The sequence below is a fragment of the Hippoglossus hippoglossus genome, chromosome 1 (genome assembly GCF_009819705.1).
Source record: "Hippoglossus hippoglossus isolate fHipHip1 chromosome 1, fHipHip1.pri, whole genome shotgun sequence".
Lineage (NCBI taxonomy): Eukaryota > Metazoa > Chordata > Actinopteri > Pleuronectiformes > Pleuronectidae > Hippoglossus > Hippoglossus hippoglossus.
Genome location: NC_047151.1, coordinates 28,784,341 through 28,796,796, shown reverse-complemented (window position 1 = coordinate 28,796,796; position 12,456 = coordinate 28,784,341). Strand labels below are relative to the sequence as shown.

At 43.4% G+C, this 12,456-nt stretch overlaps 1 protein-coding gene across 1 annotated transcript in view; it reads left to right on the top strand.

The window, feature by feature from the left end:
- LOC117766615 overlaps positions 1-12,456 on the top strand; it is a 334,810-nt gene that overhangs the window by 26,740 nt on the left and 295,614 nt on the right. The gene's annotated exons all lie outside the window — the stretch shown is intronic.

The window sequence follows — 12,456 nt, the reverse complement described above, 5'->3', positions numbered from 1 at the left end:
AAAAGCTTTTATTTTCTGTGGTTTTTCTGTATCTGATGAAAACAATCAGCAGATTCTCAGATTCTCTGTCTCTGACATTGTTTCTTGTCTTTCAGCAGATCGTGGTCTGCAGGAGGTTTTAGATGAACATAAGCTCAGTGTGAGGAGGAGATGTGAACATGTGACTGAAGGAACTGATGAAACAGGAAGTAGAACCCTCCTCAACAGGATCTACACTGAGCTCTACATCACAGAGGGACAGAGTGAAGAGGTTAATACTCAACATGAGGTGAGGCAGCTTGAGACGGCTTCCAAGATGAAGAGCCTCCACGACACTCCCATCAAGTGCCACGACATCTTTAAAGCCTTCACTGACCAGCAGAGCAGCATCAGAGTCGTCCTGACCAACGGCGTCGCTGGCGTTGGAAAAACCTTCTCGGTGCAGAAGTTCACTCTGGACTGGGCAGAGGGTTTAGAAAACCAAGATGTGGGTCTGCTGACTGTGCTTTCGTTCAGGGAGTTGAACCTGGTGAAAGACCAGCAGCACAGTCTTCTCACGCTGCTCTGTGTTTTCCATCCAGCGTTACAGAAGCTCACGGCAGAGACGCTCGCTGTCTGTAAACCTTTGTTCATCTTGGACGGCCTGGATGAAAGCAGACTTTCTCTGGACTTCAGCCACAGGGAGCTTGTGTCTGATGTCACACAGAGGTCATCAGTCAACGTGCTGCTGACAAACCTCATCCGGGGGAATCTGCTTCCCTCGGCTCTCGTCTGGATAACCTCCAGACCTGCGGCGGCCAATCAGATCCCTCCTGCATGTGTTGACAGGGTCACAGAAGTACGAGGCTTCACTGACGCCCAGAAGGAGGAGTACTTCAGGAGGAGATTCAGTGATGAAGAGCTGTGCAGCACAATCATCTCACACATCAAGACGTCCAGGAGCCTCCACATCATGTGTCAAATCCCAGTCTTCTGCTGGATCAGTGCTACAGTTCTGGAGCACATGTTGACCACAGACCAGAGAGGAGAGCTGCCCAAGACCCTGACTGACCTGTACTCACACTTCCTGCTGGTTCAGACAAAGAGGAAGAACAACAAGTACGGTGAGGGACATGAGACGACTCCACAGCAGCTGACGAGGACTGACAGGGACGTTCTCCTGAAGCTGGGGAGGCTGGCACTTAAACATCTGGAGGAAGGAAACATCATGTTCTACCAAGAAGACCTGGAGCGGTGTGGTCTTAATGTCACAGAGGCCTCAGTGTACTCAGGAGTTTGTACTGAGATCTTCAGAAGAGAGTGTGTGATCTTCCAGAAATCAGTCTACTGCTTTGTTCATCTGAGCGTTCAGGAGTTTCTGGCTGCAGTCTACATGTTCCACTGTTACACCAAGAGGAACAGAGAAGAACTCAACAACTTCTTGGGAAAATATGGGGACACAGACAGTACCTTCTCCCTGGATGACCTCCTGAAGAGAACCATGGAGAAATCCCTCACCAGTACAAATGGTCATCTGGACCTGTTTGTTCGCTTCCTTCACGGCCTCAGTCTGGAGTCCAACCAGAGAGTCTTAGGAGGCCTGCTGGGTCGGACAGGGAACAATCCAAATATCAACCAGAGAGTCTTAGGAGGCCTGCTGGGTCGGACAGGGAACAATCCAGAGATCATCCAGAGAGTCATCAAAAACCTGAAGGAGATGCAGAGTGATGACATTTCTCCTGACAGAAGCATCAACATCTTCCACTGTCTGACTGAGATGAACGACCACTCAGTTCATCAGCAGATGCAACAGTTCCTGACGTCAGAGAACAGATCAGAGGAGAAACTCTCTGAGATCCACTGCTCAGCTCTGGCCTACATGCTGCAGATGTCAGAGGAGGTTCTGGATGAGTTGGACCTGGAGAAGTTCAAAACATCAGACCAGGGTCGACGGAGACTGATCCCAGCTGTGAGGAACTGCAGGAAGGCTCTGTGAGTCCAGACATGATCAATAACATGTTCAATCAGTGGAGATGAGTCGTTCTTCAAATACACTCAGTGTTAAATGTGTGTGTGTGTGTGTGTGTGTGTGTGTGTGTGTGTGTGTGTGTGTGTGTGTGTGTGTGTGTGTGTGTGTGTGTGTGTGTGTGTGTGTGTGTGTGTGCGTAATAAAGTTATTATTATTATGTACATATACATTCTCATTGTTCTCATGTACATATGAGAACAACTAGATCAGATGTGGAGAGTGAAATCCAATGTGATCACTGTGCTGGAGTTTGAGGGTTCAGACATACGACCATGTGGGGTGCAAGGGAGATTATTGTATATACTGTGTATATATATATATCTATATATAGATATATATATGAGCAAACAGCTAGCACAGTGTGAGCAGACGATCACTGAATCAGTGTTTTGGATTAGAATCACTGACGGTTCCTTGAAACTGAAGAAGCAGGAAATATAGTTTCTTCTTCTTTCTTGTCAAACTGAATTCCCACCCTGCGTTTGTACGCCACCACCAACCAGTGCAGTGTCCGTCCCTCCAGGTTCCTGACATGTGGACTTCACAATAACATGAGGTCACTGTAACCTTTGACCTTTGACCACTGAAATCTAATCAGTTTCTCTTTGAGTCAAAATGTGAAGAAATCCCCTAAAGACAGACTTGAGACATCATGTTCAAGAGGCCATGAACATGTTCTGTGACCTTGACCTTTGACCTTTGACCCCCTGAATCTAATGAGTTCCTCTGTTAGTCTGAATGAACGCTTGGACCAAATCTGAAAGGATTCTCTTGAGGAGTTTTTAACAAAAAGGGGATTTACCAGGGTGAGGGTCACATGATCACGTTTTGTATGAATGTTGTGTTTTCTGATTTAATTCTCACAGATTTGATATTTTCTTTAATTACAGACTCGGTGATTGTGGACTCTCAGAGACTCAGTGTGAAGTCGTGGTCTCAGCTCTGAAGTCAGACCCCTCACATCTGAGAGAACTGGATCTGAGTAACAACGAGCTGCAGGATTCAGGAGTGAAGCTGCTGTGTTCTGGACTGGAGAGTCCAAACTGTCGACTGGAGACTCTGAGGTCCTTAAATCCTTCTTCACTTTTCAGACTTTCTTTCTTATTGGGTCATTATTTATTTAAATTGTCTCAGTTCTGCTCTGCTCACTGTCCCTCAGTCATCTGTCCCTCACCCAGCCTGTCAGTCACGTCCACCTCATCAACTCCATTCACCTGCACTCACCTGCTCCTGATCACTAAGAAAGTGTCAGTAAATAACATGTGGACTGAGGCCGAGCACTCGTCCTCCTCAGGTTTTCAAAATAAGACACGTTCTTATTGAAACACGTTGGACAGTTGATAAGTATAGAAACAAACAGGAAGTGAGTGTCAGGAGCCATCCCTACTTTAAACAGTGTTTAATTACACAAACCTGCTCAGTGACCAACACACAGAGAAGAAGCTGATGAATGAAACAATGGTCCAACATGTCTGATCTGATATTTATCTTCAGGTCACAGACTGGACTGAGGTCAGCAGCATGTTGAGAGTCTGTGTTGACATGATGACGATCCACAACAACAGGAGGACACATTCTAATATTCATATTTCTTTATCCAGGTTGTGGAACTGCAGTCTGTCAGAGATCATCTGTTCTTCTCTGGCTTCAGCTCTGAGGTCAAACCCCTCTCATCTGAGAGAACTGGATCTGAGTAACAACGGGCTGCAGGACTCAGGAGTGAAGGAGCTGTGTGGTTTTCTACAGAGTCCAACCTGTCGTCTGGAGACTCTGAGGTCAGTTCACTGACTGACTTTTGTAGATCTCATATCTATAAAACAGCATTTATACACAATTTATCTCATTTAATTCTAATTTAACATAATTCCTCTTCATACATAACTTGAATCCATTCATTAATTAATCTGTGACATTTTAAATATTCAGCTACTTGTTAAAACACTGAGTTTAGTTCTGGATTTCCTAAACTGATCTGCAGGACAGAGACCGGGTCCAAATAATCTATTTGTACTGAATCAGGACTCGTTTTTAGTCCAACATGTCTGATTTCATATTTATCTTCCATGTTATGAGTCTGTGTGACATGAATATGTGTCTGTTATTATCACACATGAACTCAGTTTAATTTACAGTGAAGTTTTATTCTTTATCCAGGTTGTGGAGCTGCAGACTGTCAGAGATCAGCTGTTCTTCTCTGGCTTCAGCTCTGAGGTCAAACCCCTCTCATCTGAGAGAACTGGATCTGAGGTTCAACGACCTGCAGGACTCAGGAGTGAAGGAGCTGCTTGATCTACAGCAGAGTCCAACCTGTCGACTGGAGACTCTGAGGTCAGTAGATGGTTGGAGTCAGTCCACGCTGCTTTCATCAGTATGTTACTAAACACAGTCAGTATCACAGATCCAGGGTCTGTGCTACCAAGCAGGATTTGTGGTTATCAGGTTAACTTCAGGTTTAGTTTTTTCAGTCCTACGAAGCTCGTCCACTTCTTAACGAGGTAAATCACCACGGTAACTTCTGATGAACGGCTAACCTGCTCCAGGTTAAGTTGGAGATCGACCCGTATTGAAGCTCCGCCCACTGACCACAGTGACTCTCCACTGTTGTGTGGTGCACACTCTCCTTAAAGGGACGGATAAGGGAAGTTTAAATCAACGTCTGGTTGGTTCAGTTGATCTCTAACTCACCCAGAACATCTCAATCTCTCCAGACTCATCCTGTCACCAAAACACCAGATGCACTCAGTCAGCTTCCTGAAGATAGGTCCATGTGTTTCTACTGAGGAGTGATGTCAGAGGTGTCCACCACAGTGTGTGTCCTCAGAGACAGTGAGACAGTGTGTGTCCTCAGAGACAGTGTGTGTCCTCAGAGACAGTGAGACAGTGTGTGTCCTCAGAGACAGTGAGTCAGTGTGTGTCCTCAGAGACAGTGAGACAGTGTGTGTCCACAGAGTCAGTGAGACAGTGTGTGTCCTCAGAGACAGTGTGTGTCCTCAGAGACAGTGAGACAGTGTGTGTCCTCAGAGACAGTGAGTGTCCTCAGAGACAGTGAGACAGTGTGTGTCACATCCTGGGATTCAAACGTTTCTCATCAAGAATCTTCTTCTCGTCCACTCGTCTTGTTAGTAAACAACAGATTCAGATCTCGTGGCCTCGAGTTATTTACCAAATGCCACCAGGGGGCGCTGTAACTGACACAAGCTGGACCACAGCTGACAGCCTCACACGAGGAACAGAGACGGTGTCGTCTTCATCTGATCTGAGACAGTTTGTTCTCTCACTTCATCAGTGAAGAACTGATCAGGTGGATCTTTGTCACAGCTCTGAGATCAGTGGGACTGAAGCCTCTCCTCATCACCATGGTAACCAGGAGCTCTTTATACAGAGCAGAACCTCTGCTGAGGTCCATCTGTCTCATCTGGTCCCAGTTTGTCAGAAGCAGATGTTCATCAACACACAGTGAAACATGTCTTCACCTGTAACAGCAGTAAATCCACCTCTCAGGTGTCCACTCTGCACTTTGACATGCAGAGGAAACACACTTAGCTCTTAGCGTGTTCATTCCAACACGTGAACATGAAGCAGAGAGGAAGCTGCTCCACCTCTGAACAGGACTGAAGTCCCTGCTGCTCTTTCTACTGGATGTGCTGCATCACTGACTCACAGCTGATGAAGTGAGTCTCTGGAACACTGATGTCTTCTTCTCTCAACAGATGGAGGAGGAGATCTTTGTGGAGGTGAGTGTGAAGAGGACAGTGTGTGTGGACGGAGGCTGAGCTGTGTCCTGAGGATCCAGAGGCTGAAGCAGCAGCAGCTTGTGTGTAGTCTCCAATCTACACAACCCCTAATCTGCATGTGTTTGTGAGATGAAGCCGGAGCACCTGGAGAAAACACGGGGAGAACATGCAGACTCCACACAGGAAGACCCCATCTGAACCGGATTCAAACCAGCAACCTTCCTGCCCCGATTGTGTTTATTCACATGAAGAATGTGTTTATTGAAATGACACAAGCAGAATATATAAACCCTCTATAAAGAGTCACATACAGTGTATTTAAGTTTGTCTTTATTATTGCCCCCCTTTGTCCCTCAGTATGTCTCCATGTGTGTAGAACCACATTCTGTGTATATGTTTGTTTATGATCTTAAAGTTCCTGGATTCACGTCACAAATTGATTTAGTTCCACACAAAGTTAAACACATTGAAATCACTTTGAGTTTAAAATCAGAGTTTTGTCTTTGACACAAAAGATCAAAACTCTGGACTTAAAAATGGGACGTTTTCATTTCTGCATCAGGTGCAGAGCGGTGGTGGCTTTTCTACTTTTGACCCACAGGTGGCGCTGTAGTATAACAGCAGCACATCCCAGTCAAAGCCTTTATATTCAGTCTATGAGTCAAACACATGGATCATTTCCTCTGTGACAAACCAGATGTAACGAGAAGAAAAACATCTCAGAGAGAAAAGTCCTGTTTCTACTTGTCTCTGCTTTAATGCTCAATAAACATCCTTCCACCGACTTCACTGGAATCATGACTCTGCTTTTCTTTCCTCTTGCAAACAAACAGGTGGAAACATCTCGTCCTTGGTGCAGGTAGAAGAACAAAATCACCAGTTTGACATAATGGAAACAACCAGAAGAAAAGTGAATGTCACATTTACAGTATGAAGAAGAGTCGATGAAGAGCAGAGCATCTTTAAGTCTCTGAGGAAACTGTTTCATAAACATTTTACCATATTTAATAGAAAACTGACCCGAGGACGTTTTATACAAACGTAGATGAAGATTCTTGTTGTACGTTCTCGACACCACCTCAGAACAACCACAAGGGGGAGACTGTAGCAGGCCTCTGGGAACAGCAGCATGCTGGGAAATAATTGATGATGGGAGGTTCACAGCAGAGACAAGGGACAGAAAGTGTCTGAGAGATGATGTCCTGAAGACAGTGGACATTTTGGGCCTGTTGTGTTGAACAGTTTGTGTTATTCTGTGGAGACACTTGTCTCAACATGATGATTTCACTTCATCTTCAAGCCCGTCTCAGTTCTTTGTGACTTCAGGATAAGAAATGTTTGACAGAGTCAGTTCCTGACAGGCTCAAGTTCTCACTGTATGGAGAGGTCATCATGTGACTTTGTTATGATCCTCAACACACGTGTGTCAGTGTAACATGTGACTGTGACGCCATGTTCATGAACACGCTGCTCTAACATCTGTCCAGCAGATGTTGAAGCTCTGAGGTCCACTTCCTCTGCACCAGAGTGAGACCATCATCTCTTCATGGAGCTGTGCACGAGGCTGTTTTTCACGGTGACCAAACACAAAGTGTGAACAACACGTCGTCCAAAGGATCCGTTAGAATTCCATCAAACACATTTATGGGATATACTTTATACTTATAAGGAAAAGCTTGTGCTCGTAATGAAATTCTACATCTGATCAATATGTCTCAATATAAACAGCCTGACAGCAGATCAACACATTTATTTTAGATTCTTTATCAGTTGATTTCATTCATTCACCAAACAAAACCATTTAAATGAAAACACAAAACCTCTGATCCTGAATGAAAAGGAGCAGAAAGAAGAATAATCTGATATAATCTGCTGCTCTTTCACAAGACGTTCATCAGCTCAGTAGCTTCAGCTTTAGTTTAGTGTTTGGTTACTTTAAGGTTCAGGTTTAGATTAGATTCAGGTTTAGGTTCAAGTTTAACACCTCTCTCTCTCTCTCTCTCTCTCTCTCTCTCTCTCTCTCTCTCTCTCTGTGTCTCTCTCTCTCTCTGTCTCTCTCTCTCTCTGTCTCTCTCTCTCTCTCTCTCTCTCTCTGTCTCTCTCTCTCTCCCTCTCTCTCTCTCTCTGTCTCACTCTCTCTCTCTCTCCCTCTCTCTCTCTCTCTCTGTCTCTCTCTCTCTCTGTCTCTCTCTCTCTGTCTGTCTCTCTCTCTCTCTGTCGCTCTCTCTCTCTCTCTCTCTCTCTCTCTCTCTCTCTCTCTCACACACTGCACGTGCTGATGGTTGTTTCTGTGACGTGTTAGCTCCGCCCAGCGGTTGATTCAAATCTAATAATCTTTATTTAAAGCTGCTCACACACACACAGTAATAATGAGTTTGAAACGACCTCGAGCTTCTTCAGTTTATTAATATTCTGTGTCTCAGCTGAGATTTAAATATTAAATTAAATCCCAGGTGTCATCAACTCCTCAGTTTTTTAAATGACTCATGTTTCTCTCAACCCACAGAGACACGTTCACAAGCAGCTCAGAGTTTTTAGTTTCACTCAGCTGACACAACATTCAAGTTTCCTCTCAACAACAACAACTCAACACGGAAATAAAGAAAGTCACGTTTATTATCTGAAGCAATAGATGATGTGTTTATTTACTCATTTATATTGACCAGATTTCATTTTCTGTTTTTATTTGAAGAGGAGAAACAGTAAAGTAACACAAATGAGGTGAAATGATGAAGAGCTGCTCGGTCTCATAAAAGAAGAAAACACTAAACAACAGTAGTTTTTATGTCTTTAATATTTTGAAGAAAGATCTAAACACACTTAACCATTAATCTCACATCTGTAAAATTAAGTTTTGTTCATTTTATTTGTAAAATTATTTTTTTATAAATCCAAAAATATTTTTTGGGAACCAATTTAAAAGAACAACTCTGGATTTGAAAAACTAAAATAATTTACATCTGCCTCTCATTTCACATTTCACAGCCATGTCTGTGAGGAGGGCGCCACCTAGTGTCCAGACTTTGGTTTTACATTTCAGTGTAGATCTTTCTTCACCTCTTTAATGAAAATGTCTTCAAGCTGCAGAACCAGCAGATCAAAGTCATTTATCTTTTGTTTTAACAGGATGTTGTTACAGTTAAGGTGACGCGTCGTCCACCTTTATTTAAAGTCTTTGATCTTAAGTCTCCTTGAGGATCAAAGTTTCTTCTACATGTTTGAAGTGGAGTGAGAGAACAGTTCTTCAGTTTCCTGTCATCTGCATCTTCACCACTAGATGTCACTAAATCTGACTCATTAGTCCTTAACAAAAACAAATCTGTCTTTTAACCCTTGAAAGAAACAGAGTATTTAACACTGGGCAATTGGTACACTACAGGGGTCACTCAGTATGTCTGAGTCGATGGGTGAGGGGATCTCTGTATTGTATACAGGACTGGGGTCTTGTGTCTTGTAAACGAAGATAAGGGATCTCGGAGACAGATGGTGTCACTCCAGAAGTCACACCAGGGGGCTGGGACAGAGATGGAGACAGGATGTCTGCCCATCCTGGTCAGACATCCAGTGGCTGACAAATACCTTTTGCTCCTCGCAGGGAGGGGCTTGTGATTGTATAAGTGAATTGATTCTCCTATGCTCTGTGCTCATTTCATACACGTTACGCTAGGTGCTGTGTGGGGTGAGTCCACCTGCAGGTGTTAGAATTGAACTTACCGAGAGACAATGTATAATTGTGTATGATTAAACAGAACATTTCCACCACAGTTCATACTCAGAGATCTTCTGAGTATCCTTAGAGATCTTTTTTTCGTACTCAGAAATCTTCTGTTCATTCTTGGAGATCTTTTGTTTATTCTTGGAGATCTTCTCTTCATACCCAGAGATCTTGTGTTCATACTCTGAGATCTTCTGTTTGTACCCAGGGATCTTCTGTGACATCTTTTCATTGAATCCTTTTAGCTTCAAGTTCTTAACTGTGCAAGTATTTAGAAATTGTTCTATATTAGAAATCAAGTTCTGGTGCTCCATATTCATGACTTTCATGATATCCACATAAGCCACAGATTTGTTCAGCTCCATTTGAAGCTGCTCTTTGAGGTCCTGGATTTGTTTGTGGAGGAGCTTTTCCTGGTCAAAGTCAACTGGGTGGCTCTCGGCAGGCGGAAAAGGAAAGAAGGCTGATTGCTTCAGCTGGTTGTTGCAATGCTCTAACTCTGTGATCTTAGTGTTGAGACACAGAATAGTTTGGTTCTTTTCTTCAATAATGGACTCCTTTTGAGATACTAGGTCCTTTAAAAGCTCTGCCTTCCTTTGAAAGAGTGATCCCTCTGCGATCTCTTGAATGGAGGGCTCATTTTGGGAACTGGTGATAAGCTTCTGAAGTAATGTTTTCAGGATCTCCTTCTCTGCATTTTCTGCTTTGTATTTTCCCTCCATACAGTCAAAGGCCTGCTGAAGCTGCTTAATATTAGCGCTTGTCGCTGCAAGAAGGGAACTCTCCCCCTTAATGGTCGACACCTCATGTCTGCCTGGATAATGTCGTTCATTTTGGAGCGGGTGGTCCTGGGTGTTTCTTGGTAACCTGTTCATTGTTGCCATCTTGCTTAAGAATATAAGCTCCTCTTCGTCTTTGTTCGGCGGTTGGCAAGTAAATAAAGTGTAGTACCGCCACATCGGGTATACATGATGAAGTCTTTATGGTCAAAGGAGTGTTGACTGCTATGAAATTATTCCAAAGGTCAAAGGAGTAAACACTACTTTGAACTTTTGAATCATTTCCTGTCCTTTGTATTTGTATTACACAAAGGTAATTCATAAGAATCTATGATTTCTACTTTTCTAAATATTCAACAATTTCAGCATTTTGTCGAATAAACGTAGTCATTAAAGACCTAGCTGCTAGTTAGTGAAGCGGAGGAAGAAGAGGCAGATCCAGGGGATGGCACTAGTTCACCTTGACATTGGTTGTCATCTTCCAATAAACCACACAAAGAAGAAGTAGAACTTGTCTCAGTTAAAAGATTCAGAGTAATCTGAGACTCTTATTCTGGGTTCCTTTGTGAGCCTGCCAGAGAGGTGGCATCTTGCACTGGATTTTCATATGGTCTCTTTTTCAACAATTTGTTTTACTTCTTCTTTTTTAAACACACATTCGGTGGCTCATTTTGTAGATAAATGTCTGGTCTTTCACACAGTGTTTTCTTGAATTAATAGACTTAGCGTTTTATCACAGGGAAGTTTCAACAGCTAGTGCAGCCTTTAATAGTCCCATCGACATCAATGTAAATGGAGCTTTCTCCATCAGAAACACATACAGTACATGGTTGATTCCAAAAATGACATCTCAGTAATTTTTCACTTTGTCTTCACAAATCCTACATGTCTGCGTGTCTCCTGGTGGTCAGTGTCAAAAATTACATCAGTGTCAAGTATAATTTACGTGTAAAGTTGTTTGAGAGGTTCCACACACACACACACACACACACACACAAACATATGGACAAACACACACACAAATACATACACACAAATGTTTTACTCCAATATGGGGACACCATTTTGTCCTGAATAAACCATCTTCAGCTTCCACATCACGTTTTAATTATTTTAAAGTCTCTACTTTTCAATTAATCCTTGAATTTAGGACAAAAAATGATTTGGATTTCATATTCACATATAAAATTCACTTTTCTACTTATACTCTGTGTTTCTTTGCTGTTTCCCTCTGATAATGTGAAGCTGCAGCCTTCTTCAACTACTTCACAAACTTCAACCAATCAAACATCAAATCCTTCTGCTTGTTCACGACATTTAAGTTTCCATTCAAGTTTGAAAAAAAGGGTTTTGGTATTTTTTGAAATCTTGTACAGTTTTTATAAAAATCTGTTTTGTTTTAGGCTGTTCAGATTTTATAAGAAACATTTGATGGCGCCTCGAACGGCCGCCTCGGTGTGTTGGTGCGCACTTCTGTGTTTGTTTTTAGTCTATAATTCAGTTCATTGCGACTCAACTCGGATTATTTTCACGATGGACGAGTTACTTAACATCAGGGACACAACACCATCTGATTTATTTCCCAACTTTCTCGCCTCTTCTGTGGATTTAGTGGATTTACTTATCAAAGGTGCCGTGGTCCTCGGTCACGCAGCGAGCCTGAGGCGGAGACGGAGAGGAAAGCGCGCTGGGGCCCTGGTGCGCTTCAGGGAGAGAGGACTACGCTCGCCTCTCCCGAGTATACTCCTCTCCAATGTCCGCTCACTGTGCAATAAGATGGACGAACTGCGCCTTCTCATCAGGACAAATAGAGACTTTTCTCTTTCTTCTGTTTTGTGTTTTACGGAATCGTGGCTGACGGAATCTACACCGGACTCTGCCGCACAGCTGACCGGCTTTCAGCTGTTACGTGCGGACCGCGACCCGATCCTCTCACGCAAAGCAAAAGGCGGAGGGATTTGTTTCTGTATAAACCATTGCTGGTGCAGCGACGTGAAAGTGACTTTACAATCCTGTTCTGCTGACCTGGAATCTTTTTTCATCACCTGCAGACCGTTTTACTCTCCCCGTGAATTCACTTCTTTTATCCTGGCCGGAGTTTACATTCCACCGCAAGCTAACGTGCGCGAGGCTCAGCGTCAACTCGCTGATCAGATACTAGGAGTGGAGAGAAGGTGAGAGAACACGTACTCCCCTGTTATTGTCATTGGGGACTTTAATAAGGGCAATTTAACTCACGAA